The 13,606-nt window shown below is 44.3% G+C and overlaps 1 protein-coding gene across 8 annotated transcripts in view; it reads right to left on the bottom strand.

Moving 5' to 3' along the window:
* Nucleotides 1–13,606, bottom strand: part of Rbp6 (RNA-binding protein 6) — a 194,505-nt gene that overhangs the window by 84,088 nt on the left and 96,811 nt on the right. Inside the window, exon 1 of one of the 8 annotated variants that reach the window (XM_017148440.3) lies at nucleotides 11,700–12,551. The exons of the other annotated variants lie outside the window; for them this stretch is intronic. The gene's annotated coding sequence lies outside the window, so the exon portion shown is untranslated. Of the gene's footprint in view, nucleotides 1–11,699; nucleotides 12,552–13,606 lie in introns of those variants that run through there. 8 annotated transcript variants of the gene reach the window in all.

Here is a 13,606-nt window from a genome sequence, read left to right as displayed (position 1 = left end):
AGTCGTTCCTGATGCTGGTCGCATGTTGCTGCCCCTGTCGTTCTAATGTTAAGTTGAATTGTCATTAAAATTGTCGTCCATAATTTCGACATTAAATACACACATAGGCGAGCACACACACTCTAAGCCTGATGCTGCTGTGTGCCCATACATACATTCGTGCATGTAAATTGTGCGGCAGGCCCCTCGATGTATGCAACACTTTTGGCTTGGCGAGCAGGGCATAAATGCTTGCCTCTGCTTAAGCAGATGTGTGAGTGAGGCCCTTGTTCATGTGTGTGTGTGCGGAGCGTGGTTAAAAAGTGCCAACGCAGCATGTTTTCAACATTGTTTAAATTTATATGGTAGACAAGCGAGCACACACACACTCGGAGGACATGGATGGGACACCCAGGACGGCCGCAACTTGTGCTTAAAGTTTTAAATTTGCATAACACAGCAAAGGAGCTAAGGAGCACAGGATCACATGAGCACTGAGCAGGGAGCATCGGAGTCAAGGAGGGTCAGCCCAGGACATGGGGCATTCGAGTCCTGGCTCTCTTACGTAATTGCCGGGCTCATAAACTCCGGGACCAATCATCATTAGGCGCTCGGTCATTACATAATTATCGCAATCACAACTTGCAGGTAATTGAAATTGTGTGTGGTGTCCATTCGGAGTCAATTTCGATAAAGTTTTCCCTCGATTCCGATTGCTATACTGGCTTCCATTTAACGCTAATCACTTGCAGTCACACACAGCGAACTCGAAACTCAGCTTGAGCCAAATAATTTGTCTTTCTATTTCCGTTAAATGGCCATGGACAGGGGAAGGGGGGCCCGGGCCCAGAAAGTTTCCTTCTATTCGGCGCCGTAGATTGTTTTTGGCCAAGGTCAAAAGCGGGCCACTCGGGGCGGGCTAGGTGACGGTTTTGCTTAATTAGAACATTCATTAATCAAATCAAAACCATTTGCCACCCCGGGCTTAGGCCTAGCCAGGAAAAACCAGGCCAGACAAAGAGGAAAAGCGCCCGGCGAGCGAAAGAGGGAAAAGAGGAAAACTTTTGGCGAATGGCGGCCAAGCACGCACAGGGCCAAGAAGAACTGGCTAAAAGGAGGAGAGTAGCAAATAAATTCGGTCGCATAGAAAAACGACAAGCGGCATAACAAAGCGCACAGATTCAGAAGGGGAGCCACAGGATGAGCCAACGTAATACAACAAAGGACGAGAAACGGAAAAAATGCGACCATTAAAACACATTTGTATATCTATTTTTGGGGCGAAACAAGCTCAACCTCAAACTTCAGAGCAGCGGGCGGTCCGCGAATGCCACAAAACCCCCGAAAACCCAAACCCAAACCGAAACTCTAACCGAAACCGAAAGATACAGCAAAAGGAGAAGCGGGAGCCCAACAATGGCCAGCACAGAAATACTTAAAACTACTTTAATTTATGGCGCACGCATTTCTGCGTTTAGCTCAGCCCCTTTTCCGTTCATTTCCGTTACTATTCATGAGAGAGGTTGGTGGGAGGGGGAATACGAGGTCGGAGGCCAAAGCAATCAGTCAGCAAACAACATGGCTTTGAGCCCTGCCTTCAGTCACTCTTTCAAAGGATACGCTCTCTAATAAGTCCCTTTCGGGCCCCAAAGAAATACACCAATTCAAAGGCATCTCGAGACGAGTGTTCCGAGTTTTCTTCTATCAAATTTATAAGTGCAGACCCGCCTCATATGTAGATATATGGAGCCCAGCCGGCTATCAGCGTACGTGGCTGAGATTTGGCTGGGAAATTAATGAGAAATCATAAATCAGAAGATAATTGGAGAGCTCTGGCGGCCCGACAAGTTAACAATTTTTTTTTGTTTTTTCGGTCGGCTCTGGCGTTTTACAAAGTCAAAGCGATATCGCCAGTGACTGGGCTTCCCTTCGCTGCAGCCAGTTGCACCCGCATCAGCGCCTTTCTGCACAGGGAAAATTGGAGTAGGTATTCTAATAGGTTTTTAGAAATTAAAGGCTTTAGTACACACAAAAAGAAAAACACGCCGGGAGCAAATCGATATGGGTATGATAAATTGGCCTGTCGTTTGCATTTCGAGCATATCAAATTGGGATGTCGCATATCAAGTTAAAATGGGTACCACATAATATCAAATTCTAAAAAATTATTTGTAGATTTTTCAGAACATATCTGTAAAATTTCTAATAATTGTTTATTACTTAATTAGGACCTTAACCAAAATTTAATACATAATTTTATTATCCTTAAATGTTAATCAATTTCAGTAGGATATTACTTATGGTAATAGAAAGGAAAAATTCAAGACAACACGATCCTGTTTTAACATGTTTCGTTTTTCTACGTGTACGCCCCTTTTCTGGCTTTTCTGCCAACTGCTGAGTGGGTAAATTATGCATAAGCGCACTACCAGCCACATTATGACGAGGCAGGCGGACGTCTGATGCAGAACGCAGCTGCCTGGATTATGTATGAGTGGTTTGGTGGTGAGAGGACGAAAGGACGAAAGCGGGGGAGCTGGAGGGATGGAAAGGTGCGGGGCTGGCAACTCACTTGTCAACGTGCTCATCACATTTCTTCCCAACCAAACGAAACGAAACGACACGAAACGAAACCACCCAAACCACCCAGCTTGCCGTTTATGCGCACCAAGGCAAACAAACAGCAAAATATTTGTATGCTAAGCCAAACACATGCGAACGGCGAAGCCCCACAATGCCACGCCCCCTCCCAGCTGCCAGCCGCCGCCCCCATTTGCAGAGAGTCAGCCCAACGCGGCTCAAGTATTTTGCATTGCTAAGCAGAAATTATAAATCAGGGCAATTGTTGAAGATTTGCAGCCCGCACAACTAAACGGGATGGCAGGCGAAGGCGAATGAGAACCGGAATGAAAATGGAAATGGAAAATGGGAGCGGTAAAGGGAATGACAGGGCGAAAGGGGGAAAGGGGGGGTGAGTAAGCGGCAATGGTAAAGGGGGAAGGGGACCTGGGATTGCGGCACGCACGCCTCGCTGGTTTCCCGCTACACGGCCGCTTCTGCTGTTGTTGACTAACTGACTGGCTAAGTGACTGGCTGACTCGCTCAGCTGTCTGTCCTGCACTTGAATAAAAAAGCAAATAAATACGGAACGTTTCTTGGTATTTCCGAATTTAATAGAGTAAAATTCAAGTTATTATTTACTTACTTCTAAAAGAATTGTACAAAATCAAGTATTACATTTTTACAAAATTATTTTAATAATTATAGATAAGCAAAAAAGATATTTTTTTATTCTTCGTTTTCTAAAAATAATAATTTTTGTATGCTTAATTATTGCTTACAAAACTTTAAGCGATTCCATATTTAAAATGCAGTCTTATATTCCGTGTTGAACAAAATAGGAAAATTGAATCAAGCAATGCAGGAATGAATAAAATATTTTTCGAAGTGTTTTTTCAGCCTCGTCTGATGAACGTGCACAGGCAGTCAAATATTTTGCAAGGACGAACGTGAAAAAATAAATAAAAAATCCCCACAAAAATGAATTTAACGAATATGAAGGCAGACGGGAGGCGAGCCAAGTGAGGTGGGCCGAAAGGAGGTGGAGCCAGAGAGCTGAAATCATAATTTAATTTAACGTATTTTTCGTTGCCAAAAGACAAGACGCGAATCACACACAGAGACACACACACAGACAATCGAGGGCGACAAAAACAACAGATGGCAGGATGCCGGAATGGGGAGAAATTGGAAGGCATAAGTCTGGGGCTCCAGATTCGGGATGCAGAGAGTCACAATCAGTGGCAGGAACGGAACAGAACGGAACAGAAGCCGGAGTGGAAGTCCTGCTGCCAGACAGACTAAAAGCAGCGGAAATAACACGCTCCGCAGCGCCGTTTAAAAGTGTAAAAGCCGTCAAGGAAAAAAATATATAGATATAGAGAAGGCAGCTGAAGGAAACAGTCGCGAGTTTTTCCAGTCGCCCCGTGGTATCGTCGTGGTATGAGTCACTTTGGTAATAGAATCGCAGCGCGTTTTGCCTGGATTTTAATTTTAGTAATGGAAGACAATGGCAGACGACGACGAAGATGCGGAGAGACAAATAAGCTTAGCCAGCAATGCAGCATCGCGAGGAGTGTAGAGATGATAAGGAGGAGAGCAGTGGCACTACCAAGATTTCTGCCAGATTTATTGCGCCACGTTGCAGTTTGAAGTTGTCGGGACACATAAATCTATGCAGAGCGCAGAGGGCAAATTTACACATGATTGTTATTATTTAATGCTGTTATTGTAGCGACTGCCGCTGCTGTTGCTGTCATGCGGTTTTTTAAACGATTTTTATTAGTGGAAAGGAAAAGCGGAAAGCGGAAATAACAGCCACGCGCCGTAAAGTAGACAACACATTCTGCACACATTTCCCCGCCTTCGCTCGCCTTTCCACCCGCTTTTTCCCCCGATTTTCCACCAACACTTTCCGCGCACGACATGCAATAAATGCATTTTGCATGGTGTGCACGTAAATGACCGCCGACGATTTAAATTGTTACGCTGTGGCCGGCCGAGCGTTGTCTGCCATCAAAATGCATTACGTATACGCAATAAAAATTACGTATACGCCAGGCGAATGTGTGTGCACCGCACGGGGGAGTGACTGCATTTTATGCGTGCCGCGCATTATCATTTAACATTTCCGGTTCTGTTCGGTTCACGAGGTCTTTTCGGGGTGGTTGTAACAATTGGCTAAATAGTTTATTGTGCGCGCCGCGAGTTTGGTATGATGCCAGGGGCCATCGATTGATTGGCAATTGAAATGCGCGGAGAGTGTTTGACCGGGAGTAAATCATGGTGAATTATGCAATTATAGCGATCATCAGGGATTAAATAGGTAATTCTTTTTTCCACCTGCTTTTTAAATCTCTCGCTGCCTCACCGCCAATCCAACATCCCCGACCATTTCCATTTCAATTTCTCCTGGCCTGACATTTGGATAAATATTTACCTTGCCTTCGCTACCTTTCGGCGTTTTTCATCAATCGTCTAAAAAATTGTAGTCCTTCTGCTCTGTCAACTAATCATACAGAAAGCATTTCCCCCAAACAACACAACAACAGTTGACCAAGCTGCTTGGGCACAATAATTTGGTAAATTATTGCGCATACGCCGCGTGTGTTTGTCAACGCAAAATAAAAACGTCAGCCCGAAAACTTTTAAGCATATTTTCCTCTCGGGGTCGGCCGTGGTTTATCCCGAACTCGAGTCAGAGCCTCAGCTCATTTCCAGCTCAAATAAGCGTAAGTAAATTTGTAAGACAAACAAACAGGGGGACAAGAAAAACAGCGACCTGCTGTTGACGATGCCACCAGCAGCAGCAGGTGGGGAATCGGGGGCGGAAAGGTGGACAGGTGGAGAGTTGCACAGATGTACAGGTGCTCGGGCAGTCCTCGAGGAAAGAGGAAAGTCTGGCCTGTGTCGCTCATCAGGGCAGAGGCAGCTCCCAGGCTCCAAAGCCAAGTCAAGCCAAACAGCTCCGGGCACCAGAGAAAGACAGAGAAAAATATAGAATAGCAGAGGAGCCTCTGGTCCGGGGCAATATTCATTCCGGTGGCAAACAAACACGCAGCAGCAACAATGGCCCGCAACAGCAACAGCACACAGGGAGAAAGGATATAAAACTCTCAAATGAAAAACCATTTAAGGAGCTGCAGCTGCAAATCAATTAAATAAAGTGCGTTTAAAAACATTAAGTGCTAAAAAATAAAGAAACAATTTTTTGTTGTATTATTTTCAGTTGGATATATATTTTATTATTATAAAATGTTGTATTTTCCAGAGGAATTTCAAGTTTTGAGATGTAACAAGAAAATTATCTGACACAAAACGGGTAAAAGGGGAAATTGATCAAGGTTTTGGCAAGATAACTCTGGCCAAATAGAACTTCTTTCTATTTAACTTGAAAAAGTTCAATCTTGGGCGACTGTTATGTATAGAATTACTGGTTTTTCCATGGAAACCCTTGGTTTTTTGCTCACTGCAGTGGACAACAACAGGCTGACTAACGCCTCGGACGCTGCCATTTGTGGCACGCCCCCGCCCACCGAACACCCACTAACCCAACGCCCCCTCAAGTTAGTTGATGAACTTCGTGTTCAAGTTGTAGCACAAGAGTTGACGCCTCGCAGCCAAAAACTGCGACGGCTGCTGTTGATGGCCTCGCATCTGGTGGGGGGATGGGGATAGGATAGAGGAAAAGCGAGGGAAAAGCGGGGGAAAAGCCGCCGCCAGCTGTAACACTGATAGCAATTCCAAGAGACAACAACGGGCGCCGAGGAAACTCCTGAGCAGCTCTTTGCTTTTCGTGAGTTTTTGTTTTTCTTTTAGTTTATTTTACTTTCGTGTGCCGTGGCGGCGTCGGCATCTTCACTTTGGTTTGATTTTATTATGTTTTTCTTTGGGACCGCACTGGCCCCCATTTTCCGACCCGTTGACCCCGCCCCCTGGCCGCCGCCCTTCGCCCACCACCCACCACCGCTTTTCCCTTGGCCACATGCTGCCAAGAGTTTTCTTTGGTTATATTTGACTTGGCCCCGGCGACCTTTCGAGAGGTTGAGCAGGTTGGAAAACAGAAGCAGCAGCAGCAACATCCCGAGCCCCGTTACAATATCAAGTTAATTGTTTGAAATAAGTGTTGGCCCGCCCACCCACAGCTTTTCCACCCTGCTTTTCCTTTTCGACTAGCCCACTTTCCACCGACCACCCCACTTTTGCTCTATCTTGTTGCTGATGTTGCGGTTTCTTTTGTGCCGCCTTTGGAAACTACCCACATTTATAGTGTTGTGGTCGAAGCTTTTCCCTTTTCCTCAGCTGGTTGTCAACGCCAGCCGCAGCCCCAAGTTTCCCCTGTTTTCCACTGTTTTTCCCCCATTTTTGGGCGCCCTTGCTAGTCTTGTCTTGTCTTTTTTTCAACTTTTTCGTATTCGCATCTCTTTGGCTTATTTTACTTTGACTGACTCTCGCCACGGAGTCTCAATGTTTGGAGTGCACTTTACCCGGCCAACTTGAAATGAATCTAATAACTTGGCCCACACACACATACACATAAACGTACAGAGGGAGCAAAAACAATGCCCTGCATTTTTTCCTTTTTGGCCAAAAGCTTGTTGAAAAGCGGATTTTGTTTTGCAAGTTGCTCGAGTGCTTCGGCGGTTTCTTTTCCACTCCACACTTTCCGCATTGTTCCATGGCAATTGGAATATTTTACTTGAGGAATTTCCCGATCCGCAGCCGAGAACCAGTTATAAGTTTGCAGGCTGCCAATGTTAACAGCTCTATTAGTTCAATTTATTTGTCTGGCAAACGGGATGGAGGGGAAAACAACAATTTTCCGGGGGATGGAGACCGAAAAGAAAGCCTGTGACATTGCCAAAGACAAAAGTGGGCGGGGAGCAGGAATTCAGCTTGATTGTGTTTGCAATTTCATAAAATAACAATTCGCCAGCGCCTTGGCATCTTTCATCCTTGTTATTGGCGCCCTGATTGCCGCCGGCGGTTGTCGCTTTTCCTGGCTTTTCCGCAGGATCTGGGAATGGGAGTGGGGGCGGAGGTGGAATGGAATGCGTTCGTAAATAGCTGGCAAGGTGTGGGCCCGGCATGCGACGCCTCCATTCCCATACCAACGCAGGGCACAAAACCAAATCCGATGGTGGCAAGTGGGAAGTAAGAAGTCGGCTTCCTCCGCCTTCGCTCCTGGGGCATGCCAAATTCAATTCACACAAAATACCCGTAATTCAACACCCCACGGATGGAGATGAATATGCCACTCCACTGACTGATTGCTTTTGCCTCCAAAACAAACTCCCCCAGGGCGCATTGAAATGAGTTAAACCAAAGGCTGCCTGCCGCTCAAGTTTTCCTCGTTTTCCTCGATTTTGCCCCGTTTTTCCCCTGTCGTCGTTTCTCGACGACTTTCCCGTGTCTGAGATTTCAGCAGCACTACACAGGAGAAGCAGAAGCAGAATCCGAAGCAGCAGCAGCGACATCTCAAGCGACTCGTTGACATATTTGTATTGTATTCAATCGATGAATTTCTGCAGCTTCTTCGCCGCATGGCCCATAAGGGAAAATGACTTATTTTGCTTACGCACACACTGAACAAGTCCTCAAGCAGCAGCTTGCCGTCCTGGCATCCAGGCATCCAAGTATCCTGCCATCCTGCGCCGGGGTTGATTGCTCTCCCGCTCTTCCTTTGCTAGTGTTTTGTCCCTCTCTCTCCTTACTATACACCGAAATCAAAAATGTTTCGCCTTTGATTTTAAGTTATAATTTTCTTCTATTCATTATTTTATAATATTCGAATCCTTTTTAATACGCAATACTGGGAAATGTGGTATTGAATAATATTATTCTCTCTCTCGGAGATTCTATGCCTTCGAAAAAGAGTGGAAGCAAGAAAAAAAATAGAGGGAGAAAGCGCCTAAAGTTACATGATATCAAATTGAAATGCCGCATATCAAGCCAAAAATGTGGTCACAATATCAAATTGATCATCGTTTCATATCAATTTCTTATGGGTGTACTATTTTTGGCCAAAAAAAAGTTGACAAAACACCCTTTTTTACCATTGTAAATGATTCTAAAACAAATCTAATGCCCTACTGATATGAAAAGCCACAATTTGGATTTTCTCTTAAGCCCTAAACATTTCTGATTCCTCTTAACTTTGAAAGTTAGACAACAATTGTGAAATGTAATTTTAAACTATTTTTTTTTTCATTGTGTATGCATTGACATTCGTCCTGTTTCGGCTCCTGCTCCTCTTTCCAGCGAAAAAGTTTGCGCTACACATTTTTTACTTGGCTGACTGTCGACATTCGCGTTGATATTAAAATTTTAATAAACCCCTGCACGTTGACTGGGGGAATCTTCAGCTGGTCCTCCTTTTTGAGCTGCTTTTGCCTTTGCTTTTGCTCCATCTCCATTTGGTTGCTCCCCGCCGTTTTCCGCGCTTTTCCCAGCTTGTTGCACTTGACGGAAACGCGTCAGTTGGGCGCGCTCTCCCGTTTTCCCATTTTCCCTCGCATTTCCCTCACTCGAGAGCTCCCAATTGGTTTGGCACAACGCACATTTTCATGCGGCGACGAGACGAAAAACGAAAACGCCATAATGCTGGAATTGCCATATATATCTCGCACACACTTGTGCTCTGGGGTCCCAGCTGGCTGACAGCAATGATTTCTTTTGCCTCCACGTGAAAATCAAATCCCAGCCCAGTCAATGCCAATGCCAATTTGGTTGACAATTGCTTTTTTCGGTTTTCCCGCATGAATGACGGCTAATTGCTGAGGGGTCGGAGGGTCTCTTGTTTTTTTTTGTAGGTATATTTTTTCCCATCGCCGCTTTGCAAAACTACGAAATACTGCAACTTTAAGCCCTTTTCAAAAACCAACTGCCTGGCTTCCATGTCAGGCAAAAGCCAGACATTTGTAATCCATGTGGCTGTCTCCGGAATTGGCTTTGCGGCATCGGACAATTCACAGAAAGGCTGGCTGAAGCCCTAAGCGCGTTGCCCGGAATGAAATCAAATAAAATAGTTAGTAAATAATAAAACAGTCGAGCACTGGATTCGGGCTTTCGAGGATTTTCAAGTGGAATAGGGACTTTTAATGTCCGCTTAGGCTGCCGCTTTGCTGCCTTGCTGCTTTGCCGCTTTTATGGCCAACGGCAATAGACGAAAATTTTATTATAGAAAACGTCTTTGGGCTCTGAGCCCGAGGCAGTCAACAAACCATTAAACTCAAGTGTTTACCACAAGCCGAAGTCACTAGACACAAATCTAAAATGGCAGTTAGACAACTCGAGCGATGTGGGACAGCGGCTAATGTGGTTACAGGATGGGTTCGGGGCTCCTAGGTGAGCAGTCCTGCCAAGTCCTCGATCTGGGGGCTAAGTGCTTCGAGCAGTGCAATTTGGGTGTTTGATGGCAAATTTATTGCCAAACTGATGAAAGACGTTCATGGCTTAAATTGGGCTTGAGCGGGTTTCTACAGTGCGTTTCGTTATAGAAAAAGGACATTGTTTCTTGGAAATTCATTAAAAGGTTATATTATAACCCAGAAAGAACTTACATTTTAATGAAAAATACGAATGAAGGAGAGACTTTTCTTACTAAAATATGAATAATAAATATTTTACATATATTAGTGGTTCCAGAAAGGTATTTAGAAAATAATGTTTAAAACTTTCTAGATAAACGCAGGATACTTTAATATATTCCAAACTAATCATTGTAGTATAAAACATTTCAGGGTAGTTAGTCATAACATCCTCTTTAATTCGCTGAAATGAAGCCATTGGCCTTTTGAAACATTCATCAACCAAAAGTTGATGGCAGCACGGACTCCTCCTCATCAAAACTTCTAACCAAGTTGAGACCGCACTATAAATATATTTCAACTTATTTATGACCACTTTTCGATGAGGGTTTATTCGCGTTTACAGCCGGGTTATAAAATTTATGAGCCCGCGGGCCAGAGGTCGAGGATCAGGACAGTGAGACACGCGAATTCCGATGCCGCGTTTATTTTCCTGGTGCGTAATTATTTTTATGACATTTTTCCCTGCCTTTTTTAGTGGCTGAGGTGTGGGTTAGATAGCCGGGCCAATGGGCCATATGACCGCGGTCCCTTTGTCCAGCGACCGTGTTGAAGTGTTGGCGTTTGCCAAACAAATTAAAAGCAAATTATAACGAAGCAACGAAAATGAAACGAAACGAAACGATATTATCAGGCAGCCAGGACACAAACTAAATTTTAGAGTCCTGCCGGAGGACTTGGCGGATTCCCCCTCTCGCTGATGATGGTCGTTGGAATTTTAATTTCTGTGTTGTGCTTTTCACTCGGGCAATGCCACTTAAAGCGATTTACTTGCAAATCTTGGTAATGGATGGCAGGCAAGGTGAGAAACGTGCCCGAGGACCAGAAGTCCTGCGGAGGGTGCGAAACGTGCCTGACGTTGGACATAAATTAATTTATTGCGTGCGCGCCTGGCCAAGAAAACAAAAAAAAACGGAAAAAATGGGAAAACGCTAAGAACAAAAAAAAACTGAAGAAGGAAGGAAAACAAAAACAAACGGCGCGATTCGTTGAATTGTTTGAGCTGCCAGCATAAAAATAATTCATTGCATACTTTTTGTCGGGACGAGACCCAAAACATTCATTAAATAGCATTAATAATTAAGAGATGAGGGTGGCATTTAGGGGGTATTTAGATATTTAGGGGTCTTACAATGCTGCTTTATTGGCTCGCTGGCGTTAAATATATATACCTACATCATTTAATAAAGGCATTAAAATGAGTAATGTTAATGAAAGAGAAAGTCATTAACTTTCTTTTTTAAGGATTCCGTTTCCTAACTAAGAGAGGAAAAGGTTATGAAGGATTTTTTGATTATGTTTTAAATGTTGTGTTATTATTGATGTACAAAATTGAATACTGGTTGATACTAAAGGAACTGCAAGGGTTTTAGAATTTATTCTGAAAGTGTCTAAAAGTATGCACAAAAAAGAACATTGGCTCTCGAAATAAATGTTTCAGGCTTAGTTCTAAAATTTGTTCCATATTTCTAGATACTTTTATAAGCGAATTTATATCTCCAGATAATACTAAAAAGTTTCTTCTTCAGATTCATATTAAAATTTGAATAACTAGATATTCTTAGGACTTACAACTAGCTTCTTTGTTGGAATTGTGGCGGCTGCTGTCGTCGACAGCGGCGTAAACGTCGACTGCGGCGGCGGCGGCGGCGCTGCGACGGCGGTCACGGGCGGACTAATCGCTTTAATTGTCGCCTGCGGAAGCGGCGGCTGCTGAAATAACTCCGCTGGCTGCTTCACGTAGAACAGATTTACTCCAAAGTGTGAAATCTTGATGGGTTTTATAGCAACACCTTCGACAGGAAATGGGTGTGTGTGGGCCGACTTATGTGCGTCGGCTCGATGGGCTAAGATCGGCTGGCTGGCTGATCTTGGCTCTATGAATTCGCTGGCTGTTTATCTCTGTAGCTGTCTGCCGTAGCGGATTTTCCCTGTTTCGTAGGTTCTTTCACAACTTTTTAAGAAGCTCTAGTTTCGGTTTTTGTTTTGTCAGTATTTCTTAATATTTGTTTTGTTTTTGTTTTATTGAATCTGGTTTTAAACACTACTAAAGCTCAACGTTAGACAGCGCGACAAATGTCCTGCTCCTGTTTCGGATTTATTTTTTGTGGATTGTTGTTGATTGCACTTGAACGCGTTGGTTGCCAAAAACACACGGTGACAAAAATCTCAGGACGCGATTGCCGCTTCGTGCGAGAGAGTTTTTCTTTTCTTGGTATTTTTTCGAGGGCGGTTTGACTTTTTGGAGATTACTTTCGTGGATTAATTACTTGGCTCGATGACTCGATTTCGAATTCGATTTCCCTTTGGCTGTCGGCTGTTGTGGTTGTAGATTTCTTGGATTCACACTAGGCTACTTGCACGGTTTTATTTTTGCTGAGGAACAGAACGCAACGACTGCTGGACTCGCTTGTCTGATAACGACTGAAGGACTCTCGCGAATTGCGTAGGATTTTTAGCAACAGCCGAGCGCAGCGTGATTCTCCTGAACGTCGCTGCCGGCGTCGCAGTCGCCGTCGCGTCGCTTCGTTGCTGTAGCTGTTGCCTTGCCGCCTTGCCGATTTCCTTGCCTTTCCATTCCTTTCCTTTCAGTCGGCGGGCGGCCGGCGCAGAAGCATTACAACAGCGGAAGTGGTTAACAGAGAGAGCGAGCAGGACAATGGGCCGGGGAGTGAGAGAGCGAGCGAGAGCGAGAGCGCAGGATGCACCCCCACACGGATTGGAGCTCTGTTAACTGCCAGCCCACATAGCCGGCCAGGGTTGTCGAGTTGGGTCGATTTTCGCCAGGATAATAGGCAACAGAAGCGGAATCCTTACAAGTTTAAGGGGGAGAATCAGCTCCACACACAAAATAAATGCACCAGGAAAGAAAACATCTTTACAAAATATCTAATAGTACGCTACTTTTAACTGCGCCTGAGCCTGCTTCACACAGCATTTAATTGCATACCTTTAGATACCACTTTCAATGAAATCGAGTAAATAATTCCATAGGTTTTTCTGTTCCTTTTCTCATTTAAAATCAAATTATGTATTAAATTGATTTGTGTAAAAGATATCCTTGTAAAATGTTAGAAATAGTCATTAGAGCTTAAAATCAATGCATTTTGAATTTTGTCACATGCTAATGAAGCACATTACTATTTAACATTTACTTTCCCCTATCCTCAAAACTTTTACCGACAATGTTGCAATCGAAAACAAACAAACAACAAACATTAGACATTCACCAAACATTCACTTTCAGCAGCAGGAGAAATGTGTTAACAGCGCGAGAGAGAGCGAACTTTCTCATTGGAACAACAGGAGAGAGAAAGGAAAACGAGAAGGCACTTACACTCTCTCTCTCTCTCGAATGAGAGGGAGCCAAGGCGAGAGAGAAAGCCCAGTGCTCCACGCGCGTCATTGTTGCACCTTTATGTTTGTTTTCGTGGGTGGCCCGTACTCGCAGAAGAGAGGGATAAATGTGGAGAAAGGTG

Source organism: Drosophila takahashii, chromosome 3L (genome assembly GCF_030179915.1).
Source record: "Drosophila takahashii strain IR98-3 E-12201 chromosome 3L, DtakHiC1v2, whole genome shotgun sequence".
Taxonomy (NCBI): Eukaryota; Metazoa; Arthropoda; class Insecta; order Diptera; family Drosophilidae; genus Drosophila; species Drosophila takahashii.
This window is presented reverse-complemented; position numbering and strand designations above follow the sequence as displayed.